Source organism: Spermophilus citellus (assembly GCF_964194105.1).
Source record: "Spermophilus citellus genome assembly, chromosome: 4".
NCBI lineage: Eukaryota > Metazoa > Chordata > Mammalia > Rodentia > Sciuridae > Spermophilus > Spermophilus citellus.
The window spans coordinates 151,053,371-151,059,552 of NC_138185.1; positions in this window are offsets into that span (position 1 = coordinate 151,053,371).

The window sequence follows — 6,182 nt, forward strand, 5'->3', positions numbered from 1 at the left end:
GAGTTGCTGAGGCTGACTTCGAACTTGAAATCCTCCTGCCTCCGAGCACCACCACGCCCAGCTTTTCAACATTTGAAAGAAAGGGCCTGCCACACAAATTCTGTACATCCTTTAGTGACTTTTTCCTTTCTGTCCATTTTTTGTTAAGGAGAAATTTACATATGGTGAAAGGCATTTTTTTTTTTTTGAGTGCACAATTTGATGGGTTTTAATAAATGTAAACAGCTGTTTATCTAATGGCCAATCAGGATTCCCATCATCAGAGTTCCCTCCACTCCTCCTCTGATTCCATCAGGAGGAAACAGTCTTCCTCTCAGCAAGTTTTCGGGATCCATGCGTACTGTTGCATGAGCCAACAGTTAATTTTTATTGCCGAGAAGTATTACATTGAATGCTTTATCCTTTCTCCTCTTTGTGTGATTTCTGATCTTGGGCTAGAATGAACGAAGTTGTTATGATCTTAGCTATATCTCTTTTTTAGGGCATTTTAATTTCTGTTGGGGAAAGTTAGGCATAGCTTGTTTGGGGCATTCTGGGTAGGTTTAACTAAGAAATTAACGAGCAGTTTTCCGAAGTCCTGCCTTTGATTTATAGGCACTCCAGTTATTCCCGTGCTTTCTAATGTTTAGGGTTGTCAGTATTTCATTTTAACCCTCCAGAGGGTGCGAAATGATGTCTCCTTTTAATTTTGTTTGTGGAGACAAGGGTCTTGCTATGTTGTCTAAACTGGCTTCTAAATCAAAATCTGAAAGCACCCTCCCCAGTTGCTTGGATTTCACGTGTACCCCACCATAGCCATTTTTGAAATTGTTTCTGAAAGCTCTGTCCTTGTCCCCCATGCCAATCCAATAACAAGGACACCGGTTTTGAGAAAAAGGAAATAGAACCTTTTATTGCTTTGCTAACAAAGGAGAAACACTGGGGACTCCTGTCCCAAAAGCTGTGATTCTGCCCATCAGAAGGAACAGGGGGCTTTTAAAAAGGTGATTCAAAAGCTACATTCCCCTCATTTCTGTCTGGAGTTGTAATTCATTTGTTAATTTGGAAGAAAGTCATTTCTGAGATCTTCTGGTACCATCCCCAATTGCGAATTACTTCGGTTCTATGTTGGGTATGTACTCAAGGACAGATAAATCTGCCTAGGATGAAGAAGAAAGGTAATCCTGTTTCACCTGAGATTAGGGAGGAGAGAGAGGTTAGGGAAAAGCAATAAGAGAGGAAAAGAAAGAAACATGTCCATTTAAAAAATAACTTGCAGTGACAAAGCAGCAAGGGTTATATTGAAAGCATAAAGTAAACCGCTGTTACACAATGACTAATGATAATGAGGATTTTTTTCATGTGTTTATTGACTATTTTTATATCTTGTTTTGTGAAATGTTTGCTCAAGTTTTGTTTTTAGTTTTTTAAAAATGTTTTTAAAATTGAATATTATAGTTTTTAAATTTGTCTCTTTATTTTTCATTTGTAGGAATTTTATTCTGGGTATAAGTCTTTTGTTAAATATGTGTATTTTGAATGTATTTGCTCATTTCATGGGTGGTCTTTTTAAAATCAAACTTTAGATTCACTGAAAAATTACAGATAGTAGAATTCTCAATGCTCATAGCCATTTCTTGCTGTTTACATAAGCATGGTACCTTTGTTACAATTAATGGAATGATACTGATACATTATTATTCTTAACTAAAGTCCATATACTCTTTAGATAGTCTTACTTTTTTTTACCCACTGATCTTTTGTTGTTTTTTTTTTCCATTCTGTATACCACCTACATTTAGCTGTCATGTTGCTTTAGGCTACTTAGCCTGTGACTGTTTCTCAGATTTTCTTTGTTTTTGATGACCTGGGCATTTTTGAGAGGTCCTCTCCTGATCAAGTATTTTGTAGAATGCCCCTCAAATGGAATTTGTCTGATGTTTTTCTCATGATTAGACTGTGATTATGGGTTTTGGAGAGGAAGACCACAGAGGTAAAATACTGTTTTCATCACATTACATAAAAATATATACTTTTTGTATAATATGTCAAAACACATTCTATGGACATGTATAACTAAAAACAAATTTTTTTATTTGTTTTAATTAGTTACACATGATAGTACAATGATCTTGACATATCATACATTTGAATCAGATGGGGTATAATTTCTCATTTTTCTGAGTGTACAGAATCACATTGGTCATGCAGTCATGTATATACATACAGCAATAATAAAGTCTGTTTTATTCTGCTGTCCTTCCTGTATGACATATGTATAACTAAAAAGAACAAATTTTAAAAAAAATTAAAGAAAAGATGTATACTTTTGGGTCTAATCCCCAAGCCCCTCCAAGAGTAAAATGTTACATACTATCAAGATGACCTAATATGACTTAATTGATGTTAATATTAAACTTGATCACCCAGTTTGTTTATCAGGTTTCCCCACTGTAAAGTTATTACTTTCCCACCTTTCCATACTGTGGTTCTTTTGAAGAAAATTAGTATACAACAATACCCACTTAAGGAAGTTCAGAAAGTTTTGCTCCATTCCCTTGAGGATAAAGTATGTATTTATTTAAACTATTTGAAATGTTTTCTTTTGGGGGGGATGGGTAGGGGGATTTAACCCAGAGTCACTTTACCACTGAGCTACATCTCCACCCCTCTTTGGAGGAGTACCAAGGATTAAACTCAGGGGCATGTGACCACTAAGCCACAACCACAGCCCTGTTTGTATTTTATTTAGAGACAAGGTCTCACTGAGTTGTTTAGCGCCTCACTTTTGCTGAGGCAGGCTTTAAACTTGTGATCCTCCTGCCTCAGCCTCCTAAGTCAGTCCATTACAGGTGTGTATCATGGTGTCCAGTTCCTTGGTTTCTTTTAAAACCCATATCTGGGCACTAGATATGTTCCTTACTACTAGGGAATCTCTCAGCTGATGAAGTAAAGGAATATACTTGTCTATATTAATGTGTGAGTACAGATACCTACAAATATTTCAATATGCAAATATCTGTGTCTGTTTTAAGCTAATCAATGAGTTACTGCTGATGTCTCCAACTCAGATCCATTGTTCTAACCTAAACTTGCTTATCTGTAACCGCCCACTTCAATAGTGAGCAAACTGTCCTTTTTTTTTTGGCATGGATAGGAATGGTGGGTAGAGGGATATGTTTGTGATTGAACCCAGAGCTTCCCAACCATGTTAACTACACACTGGATGGCAAAGCTACATCTCAAGCCCCTTTTGTTTTCTTAAAGGTGTCATTGGTGAGTGGTTTGGACCTGTGATGGTACAAAGAAATTCAATTTACCAATGTTTTTTCTTTTGTCTTTAGTGCTTTGTTTTCTAAGAAATCTTTGTCTAACACAAGATCACAAAGTTATACTATGTTTTCATTTAGAAATTTGGTAGTTTTAGCTCCAATGTTTAGATCTGTGATCCATCTCAAATTAGTAGTATGTGGTATCTTCAGTCTTCTCTCACTTTTTATTTTTTTATTTTTAGCACATGCTCCAGCACCACACATACACGAAGTTGATCTGTATAGTTGTTTGTCAATAAAATTCCCTCTGCAAACTTTTAGGTGAGTTAAAAAACTACCATACTTGACTGTATTCAGAAATACAAAACAAAGCATATATATGAGAATAACATAACATTGCTCCACAGACCTTTTTTTTTTTTTTCTTATTTAGAGGCGGGGTCTTGCTGAGTTGCTTAGGCCCGCACTAATTTGCTGAGGCTGAATTTGCGCACCAGGTTTGCTTTTCTTTTTTGGGGGGTTGGGTGGGGAGGTTACCAAGGATTGAATTTAGGGGCACTTGGCCACTTAGCCACATCCCCAGTCCTATTCTGTATTTTATTTAGAGACAGGGTCTCACCGAGTTAGTTGCTTAGCACCTCGCCATTCCTGAGGCTGACTTTGAACTTGAGATCCTCCTGTCTCAGCCTCCCAAGCCTCTAGGATTTTAGGTTTAGGATTATACCTCTATGATTGGTAGCCTTAGAATAGTTTCATCTGAATGGGGAAAGCATAGTACCATGAATTAAAGCTTCATTTGGAATTACTGAAACAGAATATGGTTGAGGAATCACAGTTTGGGGGATGGAAAGGACTCGAGATTATTGACTTCAACCTCATCCCACAACTAATTTAGTAGCAGAGCCAACTGGTTGTGGTAGTACGCACTGTAGTTACTAGGAAGGTGGAGGCAGAGGAGGATGACGTGAGCCCAATAGTTTGAGGCCAGCCTGAGCAACACAGGCCCCATCTCAAAAACAAAAAACAGAACAAAACAAAAAACGAAGGTAGAAAAGCCAACACTCAATCCAAGTCTTTTAAATCTTTCATGTTTTATTTTATTTTTAAAATTTATTTTGACTTTTTTCTTCACTTTTTTATTGGTGCATTATATTTGTACATACTGATGGGATTTGCTGTTACATATTTGTACATGCACACAATACACAATAAAATTTGGCCAATATCATTCCCCAGCAATGGCTTGTTTTAATACTTGCTTGAGAACAGAAAAAAGCACAGGCTTTGGAATCAAAGAGATGTGATTTAAAAATCACCTCTTTGCTTAAAGGGTATAGCTCTGTGGTAGAGTGCTTGCGTAGCATGTTCTTTAGCATGGGCAAAGCCATGGGTTCCAACCCCACCCAGCACCAAAAAAAAAAAAAAGAGGAAGATGGTCAAATCATATCAAATAACCACCTTACATTGGGCAAATTTAATTTTCTTCATCCACCTCTTCAGGATTGTTGGGCGAATTAAATGAGATAATGAGTTTCAGTCCTGCTTCCTACCAGGATGCCAATATGGTAAAATTAATGTCTCTCCTATAAAGTCAAGTTCAGAGGGAAAACAATGCCAAGTTACAGGGTAAACATCAAGATATCAAGAAAACAGAAAATTCTGGGGCAATCCATCTGTTCTGACCCGTTTTTTATAAGGTGATGGGTACCCTGGGCAAAGGCAAAGGAAAAATAAATTAGGAAAAAATTGTAAGGCTTTGGTTTCTGCCTTTTCCCATTATTCCCTTGGTATAAACTAAAATATCTAGAGGGAGAGGGATGGAAAATAAGATCTCTAGAAGAAATAGAAAAAAATACAAATATTTGAGGTGAGAAAATATATTCATAATATTTTCGGTTGCTTAAAAAATGCTAAGACCAGACAGATGTGGTGACATACACCTGTAATCCTAGGAATTCAGGAGGCAAAGTCAAAAGGATTGCAAGTTCAATCTTGCAACTTAGCAAGAACCTATTTCAAAATAAAAAGAGGGGGGGCTGTAGATATAACTCAGTGGTTGAGTATCTCTGGGTTGAATTTCTAATACCAAAAAACCAAAAATATCCCCTCCAAAAAAACACACAAAACAAACATAAGTCCAAAAAGAAAAGAGAACATATATTCATAAAAACCTGGAATTAAAGTCTCTAGCCAGGCATGGTGGCACATGACTGTAATCCCAACGATTAAGAGGCTGAAGCAGGGGGATCACAAGTTCAGAACCAGCCTGTGCAATTTAGCAAGACCCTGTCTCAAAATTAAAATATAATTTTAGAAAGGGCTAGGGATGTGGCTCACTGGTTAAGTACCCCTGGGTTCAACCCCCACTACAAAAACAAAAAAAAGTTTCTAGATAATAGCAACATACAGAAGATGTTAGAGGATGTACTAAAATCCTTATAAGTTAGGGACTTTTACATAAATATATATATATTTACACATGTATTTTTAAAACAGGAAACAAAGTTGGACAAACTGGAATTAAAAATTAAAATGGTAGAAAAAGTTACAAATATATCAATAAGTGTGATAAATATAAATGTGAGTAAACTCACTAATTAGAATACAGATTTGATCTTAAAAATTCAGATACAGGGCTAGGGTTGTGGCTCAGTGGTAGAGTGCTGGCCTAGTATGCATGAGGCACTGGGTTTGATCCCCAGCACACCATATATTTATATATATAAAATAAAGACATTGTGTCCACCTAAAAGTAACAAATAAATAAATAAGATCATTCATTCACATTTGATCAATATAAAGATCAACACCCTTTAAAAAATTCAGATATATACTGTTTTATAAGTGATATGCTCAGATAACAAGGATATAAAGAGTATGGAGGGGGAAAAAAAGTGTATTCTATATTAGGCAAATACTAACCAAAAGAAA